The 7,723-nt window shown below is 41.0% G+C and overlaps 1 protein-coding gene across 1 annotated transcript in view; it reads left to right on the plus strand.

The window, feature by feature from the left end:
• ST8SIA6 (ST8 alpha-N-acetyl-neuraminide alpha-2,8-sialyltransferase 6) overlaps positions 1-5,869 on the plus strand; it is a 48,031-nt gene extending 42,162 nt beyond the window's left edge. Inside the window, exon 9 of the mRNA XM_077303037.1 lies at positions 933-5,869. The gene's annotated coding sequence lies outside the window, so the exon portion shown is untranslated. The remainder of the gene's footprint in view (positions 1-932) is intronic.
• The last annotated feature ends 1,854 nt before the right edge of the window (positions 5,870-7,723 follow it).

Consider the following 7,723-nt stretch of genomic DNA (forward strand, 5'->3'; position numbering starts at 1 on the left):
TCTATACCTAGCCCCACTGTGGGCATGTATATATCCAGCAAAAAATAAAATAAAATAAACAGTGACCTAAGTTGCATCATTAAAATAGTTTAATGAATAGATAGACAGTAGTAGATTAAAAACAAATGATAAAAGAATTCAGGGCTGCTGTCAATTGGAACATACCAAACTGAAAAAATGCCTGGGAAAACAAATGGTTCAAAGATTCAGCATCAGATTCATGGATGTTAGGAGAGTGTTCAATAACTGAGGTGAACAGTAGAGTAAGTGGCACTTCCTGTAGCGGATGTGAGGAGTGTGTGGATGAGATATATGCATGATCCACCAGAAAGCCCTAGTCCAAGCACAAGTAGATGCACAATGGACATCCATGAAAAAGCCCTGTGCATAAGTAGAGATGTTTCTACAAAACCAATTCAGTTGGGTACCCAATGCTAGTCTCAAGAAGTATGCGTGCACATGAAAGCTTATGCCCAGAATAAAATTTTGCTTGTCTTAAAGGTGCCACTGGACTCAAAATTTGTTCTACAAAACTGAGTACGCTACACATTTTGTGTTTGCTGTAGAAATACGAATTTGAACCAGTGTTAAGCCTGCAGTAATCGCATCTGCCTCATAAACTGCTTCAAGAAGGCAAATGTGGTATTTTTCTGTAACAACGATAGGTATTTCAGACTGTGGCCCAAACAGCCGAAATTAGATTCTCTTTTTTTACCAAATGTCGAAGAAACATTAGCAGCTTTCAAAATGAGACAAAACTGAAACAACGAGGCTAATTTTTCTTTCATCCATGGGCCAATGCTGGCAGCTTCTCTCATTTAACACCCCCACCCCTCCCCGCCAAAGGTGCCTAATATCCACTGAACTGTATTTTCTATGAGTTATATAATGTGTTTGTGCACAAAACATAGTGACCTGCTTTCTTGTTTCAGAGTGATGATTGCCAAGGGAAGCGTTGGTTATGCGCCTCATGCAGTCAAATGTGGGATTTGATCAACTGACCACTTGTGAGCATAAAACTGTGCTATTATTAGAATTCAAAAAATATTTTGCACTTAAGAATGGCCGTCTTCTTTTTGGTGTGTGACATAGTGGCCTGTGTGGTTTTAGATCCCGATCTGACTTTTTACAGAAGCAAGATTTTCAAAATCCAGAGTATTCTCTGTAGTTAACGAAGCACAATCTCAGGATGAGAGCTGTCGGTGATGTTCGTACGGTTTTGGCTTGCCAATCAGTGATAAGTTTTAACAGTACTTTTGTCTTGTTAGTGTCATCTAGGATGACTGAAAGATGTCTACCATAATGGCTTTGTCATACTGTATGACTGCTCTTTTTTTGCTGAATTGTGAAATACATACCTGACTCAGCCATGGCTTGCCTTATTGGTGGTCTTACATGGTACCTAATAGAATCATACACTTGGGAAAGGACCTTATAGGCAATGTAGTCAAATACTCTAAATCAGAACAGGAAATGCCAAGTTGGAGCATTCCCAACAGTTGATTGTACAGCATCCAGTGATGAAGAACTTGCTCTGTTATTGAATGGCTCTTACCATTGGGAAATTTTTCCAAATGTTCAACCGAGATCAAAATCCCTGTAGCTTCAACCCATTCAATCCATTATCACTCCCTGGAGCCTTCTCTTGTGTGACAGGCGTTCACATATATGATTGAAGTCCTATGCCCCATCCCCAGTCTTCTATTTTTCAGGCTAAACACACCAAGTTCCTCCAGTCTTTCCTCAAAGGACTTTTTCTTACAGATCCCTGACTGTCTTCATGATCCTCTTCTGAAACTCTTTAGGAACAATTTTAGCAACTCACGTACAGTTGTGTAAGCTAGACTTTATTCTAAGTTAGCCTCTTTGATATGTTGTCGAAAATCTTTCCTTGGAAGTAAAAATATGGTCTGGATTGCCATTGTATTTGTCTGATGTCTGAGACTGAAAATGACACATGATAATCGAAGATCGGTGTCTAGAAACCGGGATCTGCCCCAGTACAATTTCCCACCCCCATCCCCCACCCCTGGCTGGGGTCCATTATCAAAAGCAAGCTAGGACAAAGTTGTAAACTGTGATTGTGCGTTATAGCTGTGTTCTATACATGTCTTTGTGGGGATGGGTCCATTTCCTCATCTGGATCCTGATTTCAGACAGCATAGGTAATTATAAGAAGAAGACCTCTCCTTCTGCCTCTCATTCCCAGGGCTTGCTGCCAGCTAGAGGAACATGTGCAAATCTAGACTCAGGCCATCCCAATTTCTGGATCTATGATAATGACAGAACTCCTAAATTATTTGGAAAAAATACTGCAATTTGGATATATATTGATTCAGAGATATTTTTTTTCATATGTACATAACTCCTGCTGAGTTGCAACCTCACAAAGGGACTTTCAAGGCAAGTGAGAAGCAGAGATGGTTTGCCCTTGACTTCCTCTGTAGTCTTCCTTGGTGGTCCCTCATCTAAGTATTGACCCTGCTTAGCTTCCAAAATCTGACAAGATTGGTTGATATCATGCTGCCTTCCCTCCCCGAGACACTTTATTGAACGGCATATAAAATACACTCCAGCAGTCACAAATAACATCCACTATACAGATAGCTCTGAATACTAGAACACCCTCAACAAATGGTCACTGTTCCAAATGGTCACTGTTCCAAACAAATGTTCTATGACCTATCCTGGTAAGAACCCATCTGGGAGATTCTTAAAAGTCTACTCAGTTGATTATCCAAATTAGACCTCAAAACTACTCACCCTAAGAGAGTTTGGAGTAATTCAGGGGACACCTCTGTGATCGTGGGTACAAATCCTAGCAATGTCCAGGTCGTAAGGTAGAACTGAGCATACACAGGGTAGAACTGAGCACAGCAAGGGACTGAAGCTCAGGGCATGGAGTAGAAGGCAGTGAAATTCAGATATATTTGGGCTATGATTGCCCAAACAACAAATCTGCTACAGAAAGCTTTAAAGTATAATAGGGTGGAAACCATGGTTCCAGGTTCAGTCTTATACTCTTGTGAACTGAGGTATATTTTCTTGTTAAACGGTATATATGATGCATATTTTATTGAAGAGCTTCACATTTGGTTTATAAGTTTAAATTCTTAATGTTCATTTCATTAGAATGCCTGTTAAGGTTAAATTATTGAAAAGCCTTGATGAAATTTTCTTCTATTAACATAAGGCAAGATGAAAATGCATTACTTAATTGTTATCTAATAAGCACTGTGATGTGTCCCTTGGGCAGCATTTTGAGACCATATGTGGGATTATCTAACAAGGAATCTGCTGAAATTTGGCATACCACTTTCTGGGCAGACTTCTTCTTGCAAACATGAAAGAGTAGGATCAAGGAGCCAGTAGGGTTGAGAGTGTCACAGTGGGGATTCTTGGGTTCATACCCTCCACTTCCCCATGAAGTACTAACTGACCGTGGGCCCATCAACCTCTAACCTAACTCATGGGGTTATTGGGATTATAAAACAAAGGAGAGGTGGCCATGAGCCATGACGCTTGGGATAAAACCATGGTACAGAGTTGCTTTGCATGGTTGCTTTGCAGAGTTGCTTTGCGTGGACTTTGAGGGGAAGTTCTTTATAAATATGAATCTCCAAATGTTCATTTCTGCCACTAAAATGCAGCGTTCCAACCATTTATGGTAGCCCACCAAGGAATCAATAAGTCCATCTCTTTTTCTGCCAACCTATGACTGCAAAAATGGTGGTAGTGTTCGTCTGGCAGACCATAAGACATAGCTGTTGGACAACATTCAGCTTGCTGGATCACGTTTATACTGCAGAGATGGAATTGATGCATTTCTGGTGCATATCTGTTTCCTGCAGTTCTGGAGCTAGTAGTAAAGGCATCCAACATCATTCTCCTTTCTATTTCTGTCAATCTTTACACAAACAGCAGCAACTGTGGGACCAATATGGGCTATGCAACTGGCAGATTTGGAAATATCGAATCCCCTGTTTTTGATGGACATTATGTACTAGACAGAGGGTGTAGCATGTTAAGTTTGGACATGGGAAAATCAAATGAAAAACTGTTGGTTAGCTTTAGGCAACTTGGGGGTCTTTTAAGCTAGCAAAACCAGAAGTAATAATGGAGCCAGTTCAAGCCCAGTCTTGCAATCTGGCAGCCAATGGATTAAAAGTACTTGTCATTAAGGACTTCCATTCACTTGTATGAGGACTAGTGAAGCATTGTATTTGGGAATGCCATTGTGCGAAGGATACAGCCAATCCTCAAAACCTGGTCCAACGTGGTCCATCCCTCATCGACAGAAATCTTTTCTGTGTGATCCTGCAATATACAAGTTCTTACTCTATACAAAACCTGCCTTCCATACTAGCAGTGGTTGACCTACAAAGCGTGTCATGCTATTTTAAAGGTAATTCTATACATCACAATAAAAATTGTACCCGATAAAACATTTGGCTGTCCTTTTCTTTTGGAATCAATATCTGCTGAATGGTGTTTTGTGTATGCCTGTGTATGTGGTTGCACCATTTGATGGGTTAAGATATTAATGTGATCACATTGTCAGTTTGCAAATATTGCTAAGTGTCTGGCTAGATATAAGTACAAATAACTTACTGCTCTGTGTAGCACTTTGGAAGGAATATAGTGCACTATTCATATATTTTTAATCTTATTTCATTCAAGGCCAGGTTTTAATGCTTGCGTTGACATTTTGCATTGAAGTGCTTCAGTGCTAAAGAATTTTTGCTTTCTTGGTTCTGATGTGTACGTGAAAGTTATCCCTTCTCAGATGTGACCTTCAATTGTTTTGCAATTTTTATTTGGAATTTTTTAAAAGCCCTTGTTATATAACATGTTCACCATGGGGTCATTGACCTGCCTTTGGGCAGATGGTGAAGACACACTGTCCTAAGCTACTGGGACATGCTGCCCCATAAGCTGCCATGCCCTTGTGTAGCTCCTGTTCATGGCAGTCCACAAGCCATTCAGAATAGTAGGCCTCAGTATAACAAGGTTTAAAAACTACTGTGTTAAATAAAAAATGGATTTCTTGAAAATAATTTGAGAATGGCTATGGTTGGCAATTGCCAGTCAGCTCTAGGCTTTAAGAGAGGGAACATCTGGATCTTGGGGTGGCTGAGAAGGACATGATGCACCAACTTGGTTGAAGATGAGGACTAGGCCCAGATGGGAGAATTTCAGAGAATTCTTTTTAAGTTACCTTGTTTTCCATGATGGAAGAAAGGTAGGCTATACATACAATAAATAATACAGCCTTGTCCTCAGGCCAGGTGATGTTTCCTATAGCACCGTCATAACCTTGTTACAGGTAGTAAATACCCTCGGCAGCAAGCCCGGGCACCGCCATTTGTAGGTCAACATAGGTAACAGTAAGCTAAGTCAATCTAGAGAGTCAGAGATTAATTATAGTTACCAGCCTCATGGAGTAAGGAACACAATGTGTGAAGGACTTTGAACTTTCTTAAATGCCCTATAAATGCCAAAATATATCCTGTTTTTATTCTGCCCTTTTCCCATGGAGCTCAGGGAAGACTGCATGGTGACCTCCTTGCCCTGTCCTCTGCTGACGACAAATCTGTGAGGAGGGTTAAGCTGAGAGGTGATGGGGCCCAAGCCATCAAGTCTATCGTTGCCAAGTAGGGAGCTGAAGCTAGGGCTCCTTTACATAATCCAACACTATACCATGCTGTATCTCATTATTATTACTGGCGTATTCTATACTAAATCCCTATTGAAGGACTCAGCAGGCACAGGCAGCTAGACAATTAATGATCCTGTGTTTATTTAATTGAAGAACTAACAAAGGTAAAACAAATTCTACAACATCTCACAGTAGGTGGTATTTTGAAGATATGTGGGTTAATATCATTGTTTCCCATGTTCAAATAGCATGGAAATGTTAAATCTTTTTGAGAATACTCTCCTAAGGACATCTTGAATCAAGAGATACAAATCCGTGCCATCAGCATCGAATGCCCCTCTTACAGGGGATGACTGATTAAAACCTCCTGGAAAGTCCTCATTTGCATGCCATAATGAATTTATCTTTCAGCCCTATTGATGGTGAAATAAAAGCAATTGGAGCTTCTGAGTGAGTCCGTGTGTATGTTTGACTCCATGCAGTGAGTCGGGGTGCTTTATTAAAATAGCTTTTTTTGGGGGGATAAAAAATACTTGGAAGGCAAAAGCCCAAAATGAGATGCTATTAATGAGTTCTGCCCTGCACCACCCAAACACCACCCATTCCCACATCTCCATACCGCATAGTTTTTTTTTTAATTAATAAATAATCTTGTTCTTTATGCTATGCAATCGGGTTGCCCTTCCTGCAGGGCCTGAATATCTCCCACCTTTACAACTGATCCCAAGTTGAGATATCAGTTCCCATTGAGAAAACGGCTGCTTTAGAGGGTGGACTGTATGGAATTCTATACTGCTGAGATCCCACCTCTATGTAAATCCCACACTCCCCCCCCCCAATTTCCATGTGTCTCACAAACCAGAGCTGGCCCATTGATATGGCCCATTGATCCTTCAAGTCCAGTCACTGGATTAATCATAGGGCCCCTTCATGAGAATGAATTTAAGTTGTGCAATTTTATTTTCATCAGGGATTACAGATGAAAAGATTTAAGTCAAAAGATTCACTGTGATGCAGGGTGCGTCATGTGTTGTGGATATGAAAGCTGCAGCATGCATCCCCATTTATTTCAACAGAGGCGGTAGCTTCCCAGGCATGACATAGAGCTATTCCTCCCAATTAAATTAATGGGGAGTCCCAGACCACAGCCCTGAAGTGCTCATTGGGTCGTGATTCAGGACATAATTGCTTTTTCTCATTAAGCACTAATAAATGAATTTCTTCCTTGGGGAGCAACCTGTGAGGAAAAGACAGTGAGCAAGAGAGAATTCCTATTGGCTATGTGCATAGTTGACGCTATATAGACCCAAAATCCACAGTGATGAATTCTCTAGCATTGCTAAAATTATATTATCCCCACCATAATAAGATCTTTGGAATAGTTTACCCAAAATGTTTCTTTGATGAGATGCTGTTAGACTCTCATCTGCAAATCTAAGAGCACCGCAAAGAGATTGCTGTTAACTGTTTTGTTATGAAATAATTCCTAGTTAGCCAGAAGTACAAATGTTTGTTTCTTTGCTGCTGTTAAACTGTGCATGATGACTCAAGTCGCTTGCATTGGAGCATTTCCATGGAATAGCTGAACCAGAAGGATGTAGAAGGTGGGAAAGAGCAGCGCTGGGCTGGGCTGGGGTGGGAGAGAAGCAATCTTTTTCTCTGCCTTGGTTAAGCACAGGGTACGGGGTGGGTGGGTGGGGGGGGGGAGATCCGTTTCAATATGCAAAACCAGACAGGTGGACAAGTTAAATATTACATCCTTCATGGTGCCAGGTCTAGGTTGGGAAATACCTGCAGATTTTATAGGGCAGCCTTTCTCAACTTTTTTACCATTGAGAAACCCCTGAAACATTCTTCAGGCCTTGAGAAACCCCAGAAATGGTGCGATCATGCAGGATATGGTAGGGAAGCATAGCTGTGTACACACCCACCTGGGGCCCCTTCCCACCCCCTTCAGGCTCATCACTGGCCAATTTGGGAGATGGGTGGGGGCAGGCCAACATGACCATATATGGTCATATTATGATAAACGTTTAACAAATTTAGAAAACATAGAATTTGTTC

Source organism: Paroedura picta, chromosome 11 (assembly GCF_049243985.1).
Source record: "Paroedura picta isolate Pp20150507F chromosome 11, Ppicta_v3.0, whole genome shotgun sequence".
NCBI classification, from domain to species: Eukaryota; Metazoa; Chordata; class Lepidosauria; order Squamata; family Gekkonidae; genus Paroedura; species Paroedura picta.